Source organism: Balearica regulorum, chromosome 16 (genome assembly GCF_011004875.1).
Source record: "Balearica regulorum gibbericeps isolate bBalReg1 chromosome 16, bBalReg1.pri, whole genome shotgun sequence".
In the NCBI taxonomy this organism is placed as follows: domain Eukaryota; kingdom Metazoa; phylum Chordata; class Aves; order Gruiformes; family Gruidae; genus Balearica; species Balearica regulorum.
Genome location: NC_046199.1, coordinates 5,089,301 through 5,111,251, shown reverse-complemented (window position 1 = coordinate 5,111,251; position 21,951 = coordinate 5,089,301). Strand labels below are relative to the sequence as shown.

Here is a 21,951-nt window from a genome sequence, read left to right as displayed (position 1 = left end):
ACAGCTTCTGCTGGTAGCAGGGCGGGTTGTTCTCAGAGCGGAAAGCAGAATTGCTGCCAATGTACACTGACTGGTGGAAAGAGCTTTCCCATTGCGGGCTGATGGGCAAACGACCATTATCAGGCAGAGAAAACTGGAGCAAATGTAAAAATATTCCAATCTGTACCAAAAAAGCTTTCGCTGTTGCACAGTACTGCACCTCCCAGTTGTACTACACCATATTCCCCTTGCGTCCCAAGTTCCCAAGCATCTTCTCAGGAGACAACAGGTTTTATGCCTGTTCCCCTCTAGTTAGTCTCTTCCCTCCTCTGAAGTCCATGACTGGGACAGCGTGATGCTGTTAAATAATACGGTTAATTATTTGCTTCATTCATTTATACATTGCTGCTTACTTTTCCTTACATTTTTCATGTGCTTGTGAAACCAGGAGTAAAGTTATTAGCACTAAAAATCCATAAATACCTTTCAGAGGACTTCTTATTCTCTTCATCAATCCCCACACCTCTCCAGTGAGCCCAGCACTGACAGCCCGTCAATACCTGCCCTTACGGAGCCAGTGGGGTGATCTCTTCCCTTGGGTGGCTTTCAGCTATATCTTTTCTCTGAGGGCTGAGCTATGAATTATTTGTGTAATTCCAGGGAAACCACAAGAAATCTTGAAGCTGGATACTGAAGAAAATAGGAAGAATGTATATATATTTAGTAAATGGCCATGACAAAAATAACATCAGAAAACATAGAGAATAGAAGAAAAAACATACATCTTGGCAAGAAGATTGTGTATTTTCCTTGTATTTATAATGTATTAATTCTAAGTTTGAAGAGATCATTTGGTTTAGGTGGGACAATTTCACTGCATTTATTCTCTTCAAGAAAAAAAAAAAAGACTGATGTCAAAGGGTTGATCCTCAGTAGCTTATTCCACACTACCTAGAAGAAAATAACTGGAGGTGAGAACTGAACCAGGATCTCCCCAGGGTGATTTTGCAGACTAATGCAGTTCTTTTACCCATCTCACCATGGCCTGGAAAAATTGGTATTTAATAGAAGGAGTCTTCCAATAAAGGGATGAAACTGAATATTCTGAATTTGGAAATATTTAAAGGAGATTTACCAGTAAATGTTGGCCAACAGGGATTGTTGTAGTACTTCACTGTAATCCTTGTTTTGGGAGGGAATGACTGCACCAGAATTGCTGCCATTAGTACTAGTGACATAAAATATCATCACATAAATAGAACTTACAAGTGAGTGGCAGAAAATCATCAGCCTGGGCGTTGCTGTGGGTTGAGTGGCATAATGCGGCCAACAAAGTCTCTGGGCCTCAGCTTTCCCCGCTGTAAAACAGATACAACCCACTAGGTTAACGAGAATTCATTTATTCTTAGACACTGCTTTGAACTTGGCATCTGCCACGGACACACAAGGTACGTGAAGAACTTCAGACCGAGCTCATTTTGAATACCCCTGACGCAGGCCGCACACGAAACACATGGCAGTAAAACACCTGAACGTTTAGCATCCAGGGTGGAATCTTGCAATTCCACTGATTGCAATAAATATATGTTTGTGTTATACTGTAATTGCTCAGCTTTTAAATCAAACGGCACAACAATTAGCGCATGGCTGGTTTTCATACACCTTAACACCCCTCACTTCACTGAACGCTTTATATGAGAAATTTTACCCCTTTGAATGGATTTAAAGCAAATCTCCCTCAAATCTTCCCAAGCTTTCCACAGCTCCAGGTATTACCTGGCAATGCTGCTGCTCTCACTGAGCAGTCTGAGGCTAGAAAACCTCTTGAAGCGAAGGCATGTGTTTGTTCCATCACTGATTTCTTTGGAAATACAAATCATTGGATCCATCCCAAACCCTTTTGCATCTGTAGAATGAAGAGTCTTCTCTATTGAGTTGTTATAAAGGATCCACCCCTACAGAAGTTGGGCATGCCTTTGAAATATTTTCTGGGTGGGATATAAACACCTATTTATTTCTGAACACATTTATTTTCAAAAGAAAAGATGGGCTAGAAAGCTCAGAATTTAAGCACATGAAAAAGAGCAAGAGGCCAGGAGAGGGGAGGAGAGGGGAGGAGAGGGGAGGAGAGGAGAGGAGAGGAGAGGAGAGGAGAGGAGAGGAGAGGAGAGGAGAGGAGAGGAGAGGAGAGGAGAGGAGAGGAGAGGAGAGGAGAGGATGCTGTGGTGAGGCTATTTCAGCCTCATCTTTCTTATCTGCTCTTTTGGAGACCCCCGGTCACAGGCCGATGTCGCAGTGTTGCTCCTGGCAGGCTAAGCACAGAGGAGAGGACCTTGTCTGGCCACTTGGTCACACCACAGAGTTACCTAAGGCAGCCAGAAAGTTCAGCGACTGCTTGTGGTTTCAAATCCCAGAACCCGTAAAGCACAAATACAGGTTCTAAATGTGAGGCTGTGACCTCTCCACTCACCAATAAAACATGCCCAAAGTCATAATAAACAAAACATTACAATTCAGGGTGGCAAGGCATAAACCAGTCATATGTATTTTCTTTCTGGCCACTTAAGCAAATCTTAGCTTTTACCAAAAACTACCTCGGTGAACTGAGTTAGCAAAACAATCCTGATTACAACATAGGTTAAAAAAAAAAAAAAAAAAGAGTCAAATAAACTTAACCTAGGGTTTCTCATGGGATGTTTTATGTTCTTGTTGTTGCAGAGCAGAATATGGGCCAGGATAAACATGGAAGGGACACAAGTGTGATAATATAATGATACCTTTTATTAGCTCAAAGAAGGAAAAAGAATAACAGAGCTTTGGATACATCAAAGGTCTTTTTTCTTCACTTTCAGGATGCAGAAAGGAAAAACCACAGCTTGTATATTCCTGACAATACTCATCTTGTCAGGAGCATGAACTCACGTTGTGGGCTTTTCATTTCTCTGGATAGCCAGCGAAGGAGGGGGAAGGGGAGAAAAAGAGTCGCTTTGTAGGGATTGAAGGAACTGACATCTGGTTATACAACGATACAAATTTCCAGGTCATACTTAACAGCACGAATAATAAACTGAAAAGAGTTGCTGGCTACTTTCAGTGTGACACCGCACTAACCTTGTTAAGCTGTTTTCCATGGGCTACCTACGGAGCTGCAGCAGATCGCAGTCCGGGAAGGCGCAGAGGCAGATTTGTAGGAAATACTTATTTTTGCAGGAGATAAAGATGACAAGATCAGAGCCAAAGCTGGGTACTCCTGTATATCTGAATCTTTTCACAGAGGGGACAAGTTTCAGAGCTGCTGGAGGGGATAAAAAACCTCCGCCAAAACAAAAAGCCCAAGCAAAACAAACAGTGCACACGAGGAGATAACCTGTGGATAAAAGTGATGTGCAGGCAGTCCGGTATCTGCCGGCTGTTCTCAGATGCAGCAGGGCTGGTGCGGTGGATTAATGATTTCTTTTCCATCCTCTTACATCTTTTTCAGCCCCTGCCATCATTTATTATAGCATCCTTACTTTGTTACTCAGCCTGACAGAAGGGGAATAAACTTTACCCTGCAGGTGTTTTCAGGAGAAATTATCTTTTCCCCAGGAACTGGATCCTAGATTTGGTGAGTAATAGTTATTTTTCCCAAGAGGTCATGACACTGTAGTAGCAGACACTTTCTCCCTGGGTATTTCAGATATGCCCAGCTACATCCTTAACAGTCCTGTTCTTCTGTGAATATACATTTGTAAATGTAGAAAGTATTTTAGAGTGCTAGGCTAGAAAGTATATTAAAAGGTCTATCACTTACGTTGATTTTAAAGCATTAAATTTTGATGTCTTCAGTGCAGACAGACCGAGAAGCTTAAAATGTATTTATCACACAAGAAACAGATCAAGTCCATCTTACCCCTTCAAAGTAGATTTCAAATTTCCTCAAGCAATAATGGCATATTTTTCAATTGACTAAAATAAAAAAGGGATTAATAGGATTTAGGGTGACAGGAAAGAAGAAGCCGCCTCTAAAGGAGGACACAGGCCAATGGAGATGGAAAGAGGGGCCTTTCCCAACATTTTGCTTTCTTGTTAATACACTCTTACCTTCATTTAGTACATAAAATATGCATACAGGTATTATATATACACACATATCTTTTTCTGCAGCAGGGATGCAACAAGGGAAAGCACGAGGAGCCTAATGCAGGCACATGTTTAGGAGGCAGCCAGCAAAAGGGTGAAGGAACAAGAGAGACATCATCAGCTAACCAGCTCTATCAAAAGCCAAGGATGGGGACAGCAAACATCTGGGACAGGGACAGGGAGGGAGGGAGATGGGCACAAGGCAGTGATTGCAGCGGCTAACGGAGAAGCCATGAGCCTTGCAGACATACGGTTTGGGCTGCAGCGCTGACTTTTGACCCCACATCTCAGTTAAGCAGCATTTGATGAAATAAGATTATGCCGTTTGAATTTTTTTTTTCCTACCTGCAACAGCATTAATCTGAAAGACAGAAGCACAGGAATATGTATTTATGTTAGGAGCAGTTTCTGTGCTTTCCACAGAACAAGGCACTTCTGGGCAAAGTCAAAGGACTGGGAATATCCCTGCGGAGTGGCCATCGGAGCATGCACGGGTGCCTTGTAGCACTGCGCTGCAATCCAGCAGCCGATGGGCTCGGGCTCACCCACCCCGCCGAGCTCCAGCGCTCTGGGAAAAAGCTTGATGAATTTTAAAAACGGCTGTAAAGAACACATCAAATCTCCAAGGCATTGCCTGGAAGCCTGGACCGTAGCACAGGAGGAGTTTACCCTATTTCAAAGGACCGCAGGGAGGATAATTTTGCTGATGCTAGGCGTGCCCCAGCTGATTCAGAGAGATACTTAGACATTACCAGGGTGAGTGCCCACAGATTGAGAGATAGCGTTTGAAGCGTGCCTTCTGCCTGTAAGCACCAGGGAGAGAAAGAGAGAGTTGGGCACTGGCTCAGTCACACCCAATTGCCCCACCAGCTCTGTAATAACAACTAGGAGAGGGGACCAAACGGTGAAAGAGCATGCCTTATATCCTCTGCCTTCTTCAAAATTGCTCTTCTCCATTTCTTCTGGTCTCCTTTCAACCACTGAGCAAGCTAGTGCTTGTTGCAGTAGTAAGATAAATAAAAATTAAGTCTCTTCAGGGTTATTTTTATGGATTATACAGCTTTTATTTAACAATTACTGTGCCACTAAGGCTAGCATGAAAAAAATGGTCTTTTTTTTGTGGAAGGTTCGGCACTGGCACATGGACACACCGAGAATGCCAGGTTACAAAGTGCCTGTTTGATATCCAGATATGGGCAATTCCATGGGACATGGTCCATAGACTTTTTTTCTTTTTTTTCTTTTTTTTATTTTATTTCTTCACCACAGAAAACTTTGGAGGATGAATGTTTCTGAAGACAAGGTTGTTGTTTGGCCTACTCTGTCAACATCAGCTTTACCTAAGTGCCCTGGGCCTTTACCTAGGCCTAAGTTTAAATGTTGTTACTGTTTGCAATAAACAACAAATAAGGGGAAACAATTTCATTCCCAGTTTTTGGGGGTTGTGTGGGGTTTTGGGTTTTTTTTCTATCATGAAAGAGACCAAATGGGTGAATCTAGTTTGCCTGTCCACATGTCTCTGCATTTGTGGAAGGCACATCCCTCTTAGACAACAGCTGAAATTGGCCTTGATACAGGAAATGCAAAAGAAAGGAAAATATATGAGTGATCTATAGCACTATTTATTGTAGCAGCTTTGGGTCATTCCACAGGTCACATATTTGCTTTATTGGATTAGCAGTGAACACATGTGTGCATCACACACACGCACATGGAGCAACTGCTTGTCTCCTTTGGTCTGGCTTACTGGCAGAATAAAGGCATGAATCTGCCCTTTCTCCTTCATCACAGCAAGCACTGACAGAAAGCTTTGCCCCAGCACCTGCCAGCCTTTCCCCAAATTCCTGCCCAGCCCTCCTTGCAGGCTCTGCCCTGCAGCCACGTCTAGGCATCCCCTTCGCGTCCCACCATGGTCCCACTACCCTGAGCCTCCCCTCCAAACCATCCACTTTTCCTCGAGCAATGTGGAGGGGCAACGTGCTGCCAGTCACAACTCTGGTTTTATGGAAATCAAAGACAAATCTCCCATTTCTGGCAGGAGTAGCTGCCCTAAATCTCTGTCACTAGTGCAGGTCTTTAAGAGCACAGTAATTCTCCACCAAATTGAATCTTCTCTGACAATTGGCAGCACATCAGAGACAATTCACAGGCATATTTTTTCCCCTTTCCTAACAGGAAATAGGGCTTGTGTTACATTTACAGTGACCTGGAGCTCCAGGGGCAGACTAATATCTCACCTAAACAAACAGACAGTATTTCTTCCCTGATAAAGGCGGACGGGCTGAAAGGGAAAGCCGACTTCGTTGTGGCCTTCCCAGCTCCCAGCAGCACTATGGGAGGTGTCAACAACGCGCGAACCTGCGAACACCAGCGCAAGGATCCCCGCTGCAGCCCAGGATGATCGTTCAGAAGGTTTGGGGCTGCAGGTTGGCACTCGGTCTTTGTGGACTCCTGTGGACTCCTGTGGGTTCCCTCTCACAGTGTGAATTGGGGGTTTTGCCGCTCAACCCATGGTAGGGCAGAAAGGACCCAAACACCCTCCTTCTGCTAAACCTCTCCACCTCCTTGGAGTCTGCAGCATTTTCCCAAGAGGTTCCTGCTCACTGCTGTGGGGACAGGGAGGTAATTCTGGGCTGTATTTGTGGTGGATTTAAAAAAGCAAACTCCAAACTGTGTGAAACGACTCTGGGGGACAATAACTTGCAACAGATGTCACGATTGTTCAATGTCTGATTGACAAAAGAGCCTTCAGAAATAATAAACGCCTACATGTGCTTGCTTGTAAGACAAATAACATTCAGATACTATTTTTCTTGGACTCCCCCCCCCCCCCCCCCCCCCGATATACTACTATATGTTTTGCCCAGAAGTGATATCCCGTTCATCCCTTGTGAAAATGAGAGAAACAAACCAAATCTGAGGGGGAAATCTACTGATTGCAAAACTCCACACCATACATGCATCACACTGAACGTGCACATGAAAAGCAGAAGTGAAAAGTCCAGTTTCACACCCATTAACTCCAAATGCCAAAGGCACCAGAAAAACCTACGTATTTCAACAGTTTGCCTATCCCAGCAGCATGATTCACCTCTCTGCTACCCACCCACCCCTCCACTCAGCAGCAACCATTTTCCTGATATAAACAGGCTTCACATCAGACCCTCAGCCTGCCCTAGCACACACGGGATCGGACCTCCTGACAATCCCGTGCTCTTCAAGATACCCCAGAAGAGCACAGTTTAGAGCTGAAGGCAACATATCTTCCAACCTCAGAAATTTTTGGCTTTCCAAAATACCATGAAAAAAACAAAAACTCTGCAGCTTCTCCCCTGCACGTCTTTGTCCCTATTGCAAAGTGGGAGTTGGAGCAAAGAGGAGGGACTCTGCGATGGCTCAAGGCGAGCACCCGTGCCAGGCAGTCTCTCTGTGCAACACATCCCCGAGCTTGAACCCATCCCACAAGATTCACATCTGCATCTAGTATAGGAAAAAGTACACTTCAGGCTCCTGAGAGTCAGAAAAAGTCTGCCTTTATAGAAAAAAACAGTATAGTGGCAGGAGGAACGAAAGCCGAAGTGGAATAAATGTCTGTAGCAGAAGATATTCTCTTAGGGAGCAGCAGAGAGACAGTGACAGGCGAGGGAGCGATACTGCTGGAATGACTCTCTTTAAGCTGTTGTTTTGGCTTTGTCAACACAACCACAAGTTTGTTCATGTTAGGCACAGACCTCTCTCTCTCCCTGGTTGTTTCCAGGAATCGGCCATCAACAGTTGACAATCCAAAGAACAGTGCAAGTACTGCGGCTCGCCGGTCTCAGTAGGTCTGAGATTGTTGGTTAGTTTTTTTGCAAGAGAAAGAGCTGTTAACTTTCAGCTTTTCTGTGTCACTCATAGTCATGGCATTGAATAGAGGTATTTTAGGATGACCATATCTGTTTACATCAACAGTTACAACATATGCCCTACAAATCTCACCGTTAGGTGGAAAAGCAATGTGCCAGCCAGTTGTCTCTCCTACTTATGTGGATGCTCTCATCCCCCTCAATACTTCGGCTAGTCCAGGGTTGGATTTGGGAAAGCAACTGAATTGTAACTCCCTGAAACTCTTTTGGGGCCCCCAAAACCTCCTGCTGAAGCTCAGAGTGAAACCCTATGCCAGCCTCAAACAAGTGAGAATTTTCTGTGACTGCATCCTGTGGTTTCAGCTGGTTTTGCAATTAAGTTTGTGTCCTAGTTTCGTTCTGAATTTCAGCTGATGCCATGCTCAGCTCAGATAAATTAGAACCTTAAACCGAAACTCAACCCTGCATGAGTCTCTCCTCTGAACTAACTGTTGCCTTCTTCCTTTTTGGTTTGTTTTTTTTTTTTTTGTTATTCTCTTCCCCACCTCACTTCCAGTCAAGTCAAACTCTCCTCTAGTCACTGCCATTTCCTTCATAGCACAGGTGAAAGAAGCCTCCCAGGGCATTTGGAGGTGGCTGCTAGGCCTTTCCCTCCAAACGCTCGTTAATCAGTAGTTTTGTGTTCAGCCTTACGCACTTCTGAAAATAGAAGAGCAAGGAGCTCTGTTCTCCACGGATAAGCACGTGCCGCTGGGCTCTTTGCAGCCACTGAATACTGGGCTCGGTATCCACCAAAAAGCCAACTCGTGTGCACACACAGATGACGGTTCTCTGTGCATTAGAAGGAGGCCTAGCTCATATGACGGTGTTTTTGTAGTCCAAGAAGCACTTTCTTTGTTAATAGTCCAGAGGATGAAAAAGCAGGAAAGATAAACAAGCTTTAAAATGAAGGAGAGTGGTCAAGTGGGTACTCAAGGGCTTCACATCCTTCCAGGAGTCTGAAGCCAAGAAGTTAAAATTTAGTCTAAAGCCGAGAAACCAGAGGTCACAGAAAAGATGCCGCAAGTATGTGTTGAAGTTTTGTAGATGCAGTTATGTACTTTTGTTCCGCAGTCAAACGTGTTGCCTCCATCTGTGTAAACAAGAAGCAGGGAAAGTTAACATGACAGGAAAAATACAGTAGGGGGAAAGAGAGCCGAGCAGGTTTTGGCTACACAGAAAAGAAACTTGATGGGATTAGAGTTCAACTCAGTCATGTCCTCATTTTCCAATCCAGATGAAGAAAAAGAACAAATACCCAACGAAAGGGGGAAAGGGGAAAGACCTTTAGAGGACTGTACCAGCTAGGCCAGCAACATGACCTGTGAGAAATGAATTTAATTTTAATGTGGTGGGAAGTGTGCCCGGAACTCTAAATAATGCTCTGTGTTGTATGTAATGTTACACAGAGCCCCAGTGAGATGGGGTCCTGAGCCGACACAGCTGGAGGGAAAACTCAGCAGGAGCCCCGTGCTAAACAGTAAATAAATAAATAAATAAATAAACTTCAGCGCCATTCAGCTATTTATAGGGGCTTTGATATCATTGTTTAGGTACATTAAAAAACCCCAACAAACTAACATCAGCCAATAAGGTCCTTAGCTGTATTACCTTTGTGCAACTAGTGATCTCTATGTATTACCTCTCTACAAATACATATATTTCTCATTGGTCTTGACCTGTCCTGCCTTGCCCTGCCCAGTATTCTCCAGCACTTCCTTCTTTCCCCAATAACATTTATAGAGGCTCTTCCCTATGCAGCTCTGAGCGCATTTTATCTGCTAGGTAAGACACTGAATTTCTTCATTTTGCTGAAAAGGTCCAGGCTAAAAAAGCATTTGCTTAAAGCATGTCCTGTATTAATAACAAATTTTGCTTGAATGGTGTTACAGTCAAAAGTGTTGCACAAACAGTTAATGTGATTTTTTAAAGAAATTATTAAAAAAATCAGATCATCAAATCCTGGGAAATCTGAGAAAATCCAAGGATCTACTTAGACTGCAGGGAAAGAGTGCTCCACTGGAAGTCTTGCCTGCTGGGCACCCCGGTCAGGATACCTGCTGGATGTCACCGCAGACCCTTATTTCCCTTAAGTGGAAACTGGGTTTGAGGGAGACATGGGGGAGCTCTGCTCCAGCATCTCCTCCCACCAGGAACTGCAGAGGACTGGGGCGTGCACATCACCCAGGGCCACTGGATGTGCTCCGGGCTCCCATGATGGAATTTAGCCAACTGCATTAAAAGGAAAATATCACCTGATAATTTTTTTTTAACTGTATAAAGGAAATATTAATGATGGACAAGTAGAAAATGTATGTAGTGAATAGAATAGAATAGAACAGAACAGAACGAATAGAATAGAATAGAATAGAATAGAATAGAATAGAATAGAATAGAATAGAATAGAATAGAATAGAATAGAATAGAATAGAATGATTAAAAAAACCTTAGAAGCTCTTATAAACAGTTGGCATTGGTTCAGTCTGTGTACTCAGTCTAGATACTAGAAATCTTCCACAAAAAAAATGAAAGCTCTGGAAAACCTGGTTAAATTTCCTTTTCTTAGCTGCAAGTGTGGGGTCGTATATGGTTTTAATTTTTTTAAAGCTATCAGATAATAACAGATGCACAAAGCGTTCCCTGTGACCCTCTCCCTCACACATACAGACATACACCACCCAAATCAGATCCAAACCGGATAGTGTGGGCAGAACAATGGGAAACAGATAGCATCTGGTTCTTCAAAACAAAAAAACAAAAAAAAAAAAAAAAAGGAAGGGAAAAAAAAAAGAAAAATCACACGCAAAGTGGTTAAGTAACTGTCTCCTTCCCTCCTCCACCTTTTTTTGGTAACGATTGAAATCTAAACCAGCGAGCAGACCTTTGGGGTGGGGACCCAGGGGAGGAGAGGAAGGAGAGGAGGAGGAAGACGAGAATCTGCCCACTCAGCCCCGCGTCCTTCCCGGGCGAAGCAAACGTCGGGGAAGCGAAACTGCACCGCGCAGGGAGCCAGGCAGTGTCCTGCTCTGCCCACCGCCTCTGGCACAGCACCCACTGAAACTCAAGGCTGACGGCTGTGTTTGGAGGCACTTTTCTAAGAGCAGGTCTCCTGCCTTTTCACGCAGACAGACTGGTGAGAGGAACTGGGCGATGACTTCTCTGTGCTGGCCTAAACTCCCTAAAATCAAGGAGGAACACCTGATGCCATCAATGGACTTTGTTTCTACACTTAAGTGAGGTTTTCTGCTATTCGGTATCAACAGCATTTAGTACTTTCCCACTTCAAAAGTGTCAGGCAATGAGTTACAGAGTGAAAAAAATGCTACATGATTTACGTGACCTATCTTGTACAGGCAGAAATATAAAAGGTGTAAGCAATGTATTACTGCTGTCATTCCTGTTGGCATATTATTAAGAACAATCAAGAATCCACTAGATTCCTCCATCACATCCCAGTACAATATCTTTGACTGCAGAAAACACATAAATTGTAAAAGTAACTGAAACAACTGCGCCCAGGGAAGGCTCATGGATTACATGCTACCAGGATCTAGTCACCTTCAAGTCCACAATTTTTCTCTTATCATTTTTTACCATATATCCAAAAAAAACCCAAACCCCAACAAACCTAAACAGTTTCAGTGACAAAATCAAAGGCCGCTTTTGAAAAATTGGAAGTCAAAACGAGATGCAACGTTTCACACCATACAAATACACACAGTTTGTGCTGCCAGCATAAATACGTAAGCAACCAGCCATGTGCTCTACCCTTTTAATACCTCTTAGCTGCGTAAACGGCTCAAAACTGGAGGGCACATGTCACTTACACTGACACGCAAATCATTACTGCTTTGTCTGCCAGGAAATCTGTGTAAACCAATGCTGAGTTCAGGTTCATTATATTGACATTTTCACCAACAAGAAAATTGAAAGGTTACATTGTTGACATACCAGATGTTATGCAAACTGCTTTTCAAACCATGGTTTCCATACATCTCTATAAATAAATAAATTAGAGGCTTACAAATGGTGTGTGAATCAATATATGGTAAATCACCCATTTATATACACACAGCGAAAACTACTGTGTGTAAACCCCATATTTCACACAATGTCAAAACCTCCTTTTTCACCCAGTACTTTTCATTTTCCTGAAAATAGCTGTCATCTATGTAAATGTTTTCCCTCAAGACCAACTGTTCTTCATAGTAGGAACATTACATGGAAACCTGGGTGCCTGAATTAGCACATGGTGTTATCAATGGGAGTCAAGCACCCAAGTGAGAGTTTGGCTACGACGCATCTTTAAGGATTTGATTTTATGTATCTAAAATAGTAGATTTGCATGTGCTAACCTCAGGTATACTCAAGTTTTTCATATGGATTGACTCCAGTTTAGATTTAGCCTCAGGGTATTTTGATTTCCTCCTTCTGCACTTTCCCCCTCTTTGACTTATTTCTAATAATAAAAATAAGCAAAACGCTATTTGTCCAGTGAGATACTTATTTGAGACTGGTTCTCCTTTCATGGTGATGCAAATCAGGACTGACCTTGCAATCACAGTTTCCATGAAGTACATGTGGTCCAGGATGAAATCACAAGTGTTAACATGATTTTAAAATGGTGTCGCACTCCCTGGGTCTCAGGACAAAAACAAAGTGGGGCTGACCCCAGCTTAGCTTACAAAGTTCTTCAGGTACCTCAGGCTCCATTACTGCAGGAGAAAAAATGGTGTTTGGTCCTTGCTCATCAAGGTCTCCCACTGCAATCATTATTTCTCTAGAAGTCCCCTGCAGTGCCTGTGATTTCTTGCCATGCCCAGTTTCCAACGTATGAATTTATGCTGGTGTAAATCAGGGCAAACCAGATTCATTTCCTACATCTCCAGTTGCCAAGAAACGAGATTTCTTGGAATGACGGTGATGCCTTCTGCCAGTTGCCTCATCTCCTAATCAAAGAAATGTCATAACAAATCAGCTTTTCTGTAGTACCTCATATACATTCAACATACAGATGCAGAATGGTTTCAATACACTCCGAAAGGCTCCTCCAAGCTGGAAGAAGCCTTGATCAATTCAGACCCTTCTCAACCATCTGTGACACAGGGCTGTGTCTTTCCCACTTTATAATTCTTCGCTGAGTGCTCATACTGAAATTGTTTCATAACCACATGAATTTGGAGTTTTCATTTCACCCTTGGAAGAAATGTAGAGTCTGGCACGGTGACAAGTATAACAGTGTGTAAAAGCACAATTAACTTATGCTCCCACCCCATTTTTTTACATTTCTAAGGAAGCTCTGAGATTTCAGAGTGATTGTTTTCACTCCAGAGCCAGCAGTACACGATCGCTTCACTTCATCAGCAATGCCGTGCAAAGCCAGCGTGCTTGGTCACCAGCGAGAGCCCCTGTCCCACCACCGGAGGAGAGAGGTGACAGCACACTCTGCGTCTTCCCAACCAAGGGAAGCAGCAATTAAAAAGGCCAAGCGGAAGTACATACAGCACTAACAGAGTTAGGCACTATAGTCCCTGGGGATTTTTTCCTAGTACAACCAACTTTTCATTTCAAAATGTGAATTTGTTTATACATAAACAAGTAACACCTTAGAGACTAAAGATCAAACAAAATTTTCCAATATGGTTAGGTTAGAATACACTGAAAGTTTTCTGTTTGCCAAGTATTTTGAGATCTTGAATTGTCAACTCATCTTGGTAAAAGGAAGATGGCCGAAAAGAAAACAGTTTCAGACACTTCATGCTAAGATCCCAACACTGCAAATATTTATGAACTTTCATATCTACCTGCTTTCCAAAGACAGCTTGGGTGAGCAAAGTTAGTTGTAAATGTTTCCAGGATATTGCCCCTTCTGTCTGACTATGATTTGCTGTGTGGCTGAGACGGTAGTGTGTGAAAGTGGTGGTTATTGAGCCAAGAAACTTTTTATTAGTTTGAGGATGTTGAATGAGCAAGGCTGAGGTTCTCTGGGCGGAACACAGATGCTGTATCAAATCACTGCTTTGAACTCGGTTCCCTGATGACTTCAGTTTCCTGCCACTTGCTTCCCTGAGATCTCCAAGTGACACCATGGAGAGTATCTCACGTACGTTTCATCTTCTTCCTGATGACAGCAGACCCTCAAAACTCTGTGTTGATCTTCCAATATATCTAAGCAACTGTCTATTTCCCTTTTATTGACCTGTCTTTGGCAGCTACGTGTAGATATCTCACTACAACTGGTGGTAGCACAGATCAGAGGTGCTTTCGGATTTAATCATCCCGGGCCCTAAAAATCTCGTCAAAAAACCCCTCCACAGTTCATCTGTCTTAAATTCTCTTAAAGTTTGTTTTAGATATCCATCAGGCTTGCCACTTCTAAGGGAAAACAGTTTTAAACCAATATGAAGCAGAATGTCACTTCAGAACCACCATCACTTGGATCATAAATGGCATGAGGCACCAGCCAGGTATCATATTTCCAGCAGCATTCAATAGCATTACATATGCTTTTCCCTTACCACCAACACCATAAAGACATTCTGCCAGACACAATTATCTGTATCTAGCCTGGCAATTTATAAGCTATCCTAAGCACATGGTCTGAAGAGCCTGGCTGTTAAAAGAGGAACAGCCAGCTGCAGCAATGGATAAAACTGCAACTAAAGCAGAACAAAACAACGCCACGACGAGCCTTTGCTAGTTCTTTTTCACAAGCCTGTGCCCAGATTTGTGCAGGGTTTTAAAACTCTGTTTAAGTAAATAGATAAATAAATGAAAGTATTTTGCCGGTCCTAATAGTTGCGAGAGTCGCAAATTAAAAGCAACACACGCTCCTATTCACAGGAAAGGCAAAGGAGACTGGGTAGGTTTTATATTGTAAGGCTTTGTTCTGGGGATTCTGATTTTTTTTTAAAAATCTTGATTGTTCATTTTTAATGGAGTTCTAATGAAACACCCTCAAGCTCTGCAGTGGTTTGCATCTATGGTTAGCAAGCCAAATACCAGCATGTTTTGGTTCGCAAGTAGCATTAGAGATAAGAGAGGGTAAGATCATGCCCTGGTTTTACAAGGCTGTAAGAGGCACTTAGGGGCCATACAGTCCCCTGCTTGGCTGCCTAAAGCCTACTCTGGTCATTAAATAACGTGAAAGGCTTATAATAACAGCTGGTGACTAATATATTCCCTTTGTACAAATGTTTTACATTTGTCACTATAACCACTGCAGAGAGACAGCTCTGTTCTCCTAAAGGCTGAATCTTGCCCAGAATTTTTTTTATTTACTCAAAACTGCACCATTACAAGTCACCATTTGCCAAATACTATCACATCATGACGCGGTTTTACGTCCTATGCTAAGTATACGTGAAAAGATCCCAGTCACAGGATCTTCAGGATAGCAAGGTAAGATAAAAGACCTTAAGCAGGAAAAAGGAGTGGGAAAGGTGTTAAAGAAGTTCTTTCCTTAAACTCCTTGGAACCATACTTTCTAAAAGAAGATTCTTGCAGTCTGGAAAAGGAAAATAACCCCACAGTTTTGTGTGAAGCAGCAAAAAAAAAAGCAGTGCATTGGGTACTGAGATGCACCACAGATGCACCACAACTACTAAAGTTCTCTCATGTGAAAGTCACAACGGAGCTCTGTCAGATACTGACTTTCTGCTTTCCAGACACACAGGTCCATTTGCACCATATTTTATGGTTTCAACAGACAGCATATGCATTGCACATGAGAATCAAGTGCACCAAACATGTCTCGTTGTCGATTCAGTACCACTGCCCTCTTATTAAAGAAATAATTTTGCATTCTTGGATGTCCTGGGACAGCTGTGGGTGATGCCAGGCAAATAGCAAATTATTTCACTGAATCACTTCTCCAGATGAGTTTGTGACTTACATAACGAAGTACAGCCTGACAGTGAGCGTGAACCTGGACTTGACCCCAAATTCCTGGAGAAGTACCAGCAGCCTGCTTGCTCTAAAGAAATTCTAATTGATCATCTTCCACTCTTTGTGGTCGTTTATTTCTTTTTTTACTGGCCTATTTCCAAGTAAAGGTCCAAACATTAACCTTGCTTCCACCACTTTAACTGCTTTTCTCCATTTGCAAGGAGGATCAACAGATGAACATACATTCTCCAAGTGGAAGGGACAATTATTTCTTTTTTTGGGAAAGGATGGGCAGACACCTTTTTCCTGTAGGCAAACGCGTGTACCTTACTGCAGAGAGCACCTAAGACAGTATAAACCCACAGCTCAGCAATTTGGCCAATGCTGCCTGAGACAAAACAGTCCCATGCCGAAATACAAAGCACAGTGACCTATGTCATTTGTAGCGTACGGACTCCCTTTTGAACTACATCTGTGTTTCCCTCAGACTGTCTACCTTTCTGACAGTACTATGGACAGTTTTACATTATAAACCCTTAGAAAGTTAAAAGTCCAATATGACTGATGATGATGACGATATCTTTTTTCTACTTGTACCGGTCATGTTAGGACCAAACAGTATCACAGCCACTGCCTTGAGTGAAGCCACGTACTGTCTTTGGAAGGGTCTTAAAGAGTTTATTCAGTGAGGGAGAAGATTGATGCCTAGACCTGGTCAAAGTGTTATAGCAAAGATTTTGCCAAAATCTCATTTCTGATCAACCAAAATATTCCCCAGCTCTGTGCTAGTTTCTGCAAAATCTAGTGATTTAAAATAACCATCTCAAACAAGAAAACCAGTTCAAAAACATTTAAATGTTTAGTTTTAAAATCTTCAAAAGGAAATAGCTGCATTTTTCATCAATAATTTTAAACTTACCTCATATTTGGTGGGGTTTTTATTTAAAGCTTAAGGAAAATTAAATTAACAAAACCAATCAAATGAACAAAAATGAAATTAAACTTCTCATTTGACCCCAGAAGGAAGGCTGACAGCTTTTCAGTTCAGACACTTTTTAAAGACAGATTGTTTTGAATACACTCAGAAGTTCTTTACAAATATTTTTGCTGCATGTTTACAGAATTGTCAGAAAACTAAAAATAGTCCATTATTCACATAGCTTTGCCAGTCAGCTCCATGACTGCGAAGCGGACAGACTCATGTGGCCTCCAACAGCTGTATTGCATCTAATTCTCCTAGTTCAGTTTTGTTTTCCTATTGGTTTGGCAACCCTGAAGGTCCAGAATATCTTGTGGATAACATTAGGCATGAGAACATAGGTAGGATTTAGGCTGCCTGAAAACAGCCTTGAATTCATGGGCATTTTCCGTCTCCTGCTGGTCTTCCAGGAATGGTGCCACTCTAACCTACCTCTTTCTCCCCTTCGTCTAGGATTGTGTTCAAACAGCACACTTAGGCTCTGCAAAAGGCACCGAAATGCATACATGTATCACGATGGTGCCAAGGGACCATTGGGATCCCAAAGGCGGGACTGGCATCAGATCAAGGGAAAGAGAAATGTGCTAAGGAGAAAGAAACTTAGGAGTAATGAGTCAACCAAATTCTCAGAAAGCGAGTGATGAGATGGGATGCTCTGGTGACAAAAGGAGATGTGATTCACAGGAAAATCACATGAAATATAAATGTGTTACCCAATGTTCTCTGCCATGTCCAGGGATGGCTAAGCGCTCACAGAGGTATCACCAGGAGGAAACTCAGCTAGATGTATGCGTTCACCTCTTCCCTGCAATACATCAGGCTGTCGCACACCAGAGACTGAAAGAGGAACTAAACATCACTCTGCAACATTTGTGCTTTCTCATAAACCTTTTATAATGTTGCATTTTTAAATTCAAGCTCAGCTGTGGAGCTTGCTTTTGTGACTTACATTCAATATCTATCATCATCATCATCTGGTCCCAAATCGTGAGCTCCTTTGGAATAATGACTGTTGTAACAATGAATGCCAAATCATGCTCTGTCCAAGGAGCCTAATATCTAAATGTAGGACAAGAGAGAGATGGAGACAAACAAACAAGAAATAAGAGAGATCTATGCGACAACTATGATAAGCAATAGTCTCAGCACATCATGTTCCCTGGCACTGCCAGCTCCTTTTGTAGGCATCGTGGCAGAGGAAAACTTTGTTCTCGTGGTCCAAAAATAACCAAGATTTTGAACATTTTGTTATAAATGTGGGCCGATCAGTTACACAGTCTCTGGAATGAGAATAAACATAGGCCATCTTATCATATAAATAACTCATTGGGTATTTATCTTCTAGTTGTTTTCCCCAAACAATTTTATAATCTACACACACACACACACGTATTTAATTGTATGCTTTAAATGAACTGGCATTCACGCTGTGCCTTAGCCCCATTATGAAAACACATTTTCTGGATAGATGAGACATTTTTATAAAACAAGATTTTACTACTTGTTGTGGAAATGATCTTTTAACTGTTTCTGGCTTGTGAGGCTACAGGGATCAGGTCTATGCTGTACCTACTGCATTAGGAAGCAAAGATCTGTCTTACATGAGAAAAGGTTAAATTCAAGAAATCCACAAAGAACCATAAATGACACTGTCAAAAGATTTGTAAGAAGATCAGCCAGCTCAGACTAAACTAGGTAGAAATACTCCAAATAACATCAGTAGAGGGAAGTCCTAAGTATAGCACGGATGGTTTGTAAGATGGATGTGCTGGCATATTTTATTTACATGGCAGAACTGTAATTTTTGAATTCTATGAGATACTCATATGCAAGGTCCAGTTAAAGTGAAGGCTCTGTCTCTATCTGAATTACCACTAGGACTCGATGTGACTTGGTGTATGTTCCCATACACAGGAAGGACTGATAGACTGGCCACAGAGGAAGGAGTAAGCTTAATCTATTCATTGCCTTTCTCTTCCAAGTAAAGACTGGAATTACAGGGGAGGAAATGAGGCGAGCCTCAGCTCAGCTTGCTGGCAAGAGCATCTTAGGCTGTGTGGGGTAGGAGACGGGAAGGCAAAAAGGCCTCCTGAGGTTAAACGGCCACCAGCAAATTACTGGCCTCCCTCAAACTGGAGGAAGCAGGGAGGAATGTGATTCCAAGGGATACCAAAATTTCTCCTCAAATTAGCCAAAGGATGATGCAGTTTAGATGCTGCCTACTGCAATGGGTGATACCTGTGGGCATAACTTAGTGCAGAGAGATGCAAAGAGATCTGAAATTTTAAAACTTGGGTCTGCAGACAGATATAGATCTGAAAACCTCTGTCTGGCACTACAGTGTGTATGGGGCTATTTTTAAAAAGGCTAGGACAGTGGCTCCCATCAATAACAGAGTCTCTCTAGCACCACTCCCATTATGAGAGATTTTTGTTGAATTCTTCACAACCATTTTCCTCTTGGCCACTTGTTCAAATCAGGCTCCAAGTAACGGTGAATTAAAGCGTTTACCTTCAAACAACAGGAGCTGGTGGCTGAAATAAGCCGCCTGTTGCATTGAATCAGACCTCATTCGGACTTTAATAACCTATGTAGCTGTCTGAGCCGAGAGACCTACCAGCACAGCAACCCAAGTGCAGTGCCAGCAGTGCTATACCACCAGCATTGCCCAAAGCAGGCTAGACAAGGATTGTCTGACCACTGTTTCCCTGGGGACCTCCAGGGAAATGAGATGCATCTCATGAGCTTCTCAATCAGCAGAAATTGGAATAAAAACAAATAAAACAGTTGGTGGTCTCAACTGTGTTTCTTGTGGGCAGTCACCCATGTTGCAAAAGCTTTCCTTGTGATGGGCACTAATTGCTCTTCCTTTCTAGAGCTCTTAGTCAACAAGTCAGAAGTTAAATTACAACAGAGAGTAAAGGTCAGGATGACAAAAGCATTTAGGTGCCTTGCCCCAAATAAGGAGCCTGAACTTCCACCAGAACCAATGGGAATGTTGGTCCCTATGTAGGAATCAGGACCTGGACTCACCCGACCCATATTTAATCACTACAGTGACAGCCAAAATGCTGTTGTTAGAGGTTTTTCTACAAAGGAGGAAGAAAGGCTCCTCCTGGAGTCAGATCAGAGCTTTTGTAGGACACTCAGCTCCCCTGGAGGTGCTCATCTCATGCATCAACTAGAAAGAAAGATCAGCCTGACTCCCAATTCTAAAACCTCAGCAAATTGCCCAAACTGAGATGTCATGAATCTTAGCCTGCGCACCTAAGCCACTCTGCGGATCAGCCCTGATTGCAGGATCCCTCTCACCTCATCCTAGTCACTAAAATACCAGCACCTAGTCTATGCTGGTCCTCCTCATGCTGCCTCTGGAGAAGCATCTCTCCGTTGATCTAGATGGACCCTTCACTTAAATTTGAGGATTTGAGCTTCCTCTAACTGAGCTTGCTTTTTACTCTCTTCTGTATGGTCTGTGCAGCATGAATGAGCCTCACAGCTGTTGCCAGGTTGGAGATGGAGATCTTGAATTTTGAATTTGAGATCCTGATTTTTGAATCAAGCATTAGTGAGTTATCATGGGTACCGGTAAGTAGCAGGCTGAAAGAGGTACACGATCTATCTGCCTCCACTTCATGGAGAAGCGTCTAAAGCAATGTGAAAAAGCAGTTCCGAAACTGCACATTTTGAAAGAAAGTAGATGAAAAAAGAAAGGCAGTGATTCTCCAACACAAATCTTAGTTCTCTAATCAGAAAGCAGAAACCAAGTGTTTCCCACGAACAATACATTTGTGGTTATACAAACCTTATAGGCACAGTTTCTAATACAAATTAAGTATTTTCATTGCTAGTAAGCTCAGTACAAATATGTGTCTTTTTCAGTAGAAATGATTATGGTTTTATTGCATTTCTAATCTTATTTTCATTAATTAACATATGACTTTGTTTATAGAATCAGGATTTTTAAAAACACAGTTGTAGAAATGTCTCTGTGTTTAGATTTATACACTGAGGCCCATGTCTATCTACGAATAGATCTTAGATATTCATCTCATTACAGAGATACCCTCAAAACCTTAATTTTAAGGAATTCCTGGTAACCAGAAACTTGCTCCCTAATGGGGAGCTGGCAGAAGGTTCTCACAAAAGACATTGTGAAATAGTACGTACCTGATGGGCAGAACAGGTATTTGCTGTGTGATGGGCACTAACTTTAAGTTAGTCATCGCTGCAGCTTTTCCCTTCATAGGCATAATCTTATTCTTTTTCCTTCATAGGCATAGTCTTATTCTTCTGTGTGTTTCCTGAAGGAATAACATAAGCGGCAAATCTTCAGGTGCGCAGACTTCAGTGAGCTATGTCATGCAGAATGTCAGAGGGCATATTCTGGAGGCTACAAAGAAATAGAAAAAAGAATCAAATGAAACATAAACAGTCTGATTATACACGACAAAACTGGCAATACGGGGTTTTATTGAAATCAAATTAGTATTTCTAAGAAAGTATCTGGGTTTAGTGGGAATTATTTTCTTATGTGATATTTCAACAGTCAGAAATGCCAAATGTTTAAAAAGTCACCATTTCCAAATAAATGGTGGTGTTTCAGTGGAAAATGTTGACATTTTTTCACTTGAACATCACTGATTCTTGGGGAATATTTCATTCTAGAAAAGCTTGCAAAGACTTATCCAATTGTACCTACTACTCTCAAAAGGAGAGTACAAGGGGAAGGGGAACATTCTTAGCAGAGGAAACGGGGTTTAGGATGACCAGAGCTCCTCGATGCTGAGTGGGAAGGTGACTTTGTGCAGTAACCGCTCTGATCTGAAAGGCAACGTCCAGCCCCGTCTCCTTCTTAACTTCAGCTCGGAGTGAGTGTCAGATCCCAATGTAAACTTTCCCATCTGTGTTATTCTATTAACTGAAAGGGAAAGGGATTAGCATGTGTACTTGTCACATCTTTTGACCTGTTGCATACTGAGACCGAAGGTAACGTTAAAGCAAACAGCATTCTTCTCCCTCTGCCAGGATAAGCAGGGCACGGGGGTGGCGCTTTGTGAAAGAAAAGAAAGCCAGACCACGTAAAACAAAGTATGTACC

General features: G+C 42.4%; 1 long non-coding RNA gene across 1 annotated transcript; it reads right to left on the bottom strand.

Annotated features, from left to right (window-relative positions):
* Positions 1–482: 482 nt before the first annotated feature.
* Positions 483–21,199, bottom strand: LOC142604160 (uncharacterized). Its single transcript, XR_012838056.1, has 4 exons — positions 21,022–21,199; positions 12,537–12,934; positions 1,246–1,337; positions 483–669 (listed from the first exon to the last, which is right to left on the bottom strand). It is a non-coding gene; the product is annotated as an uncharacterized LOC142604160 (long non-coding RNA).
* Positions 21,200–21,951: the final 752 nt, after the last annotated feature.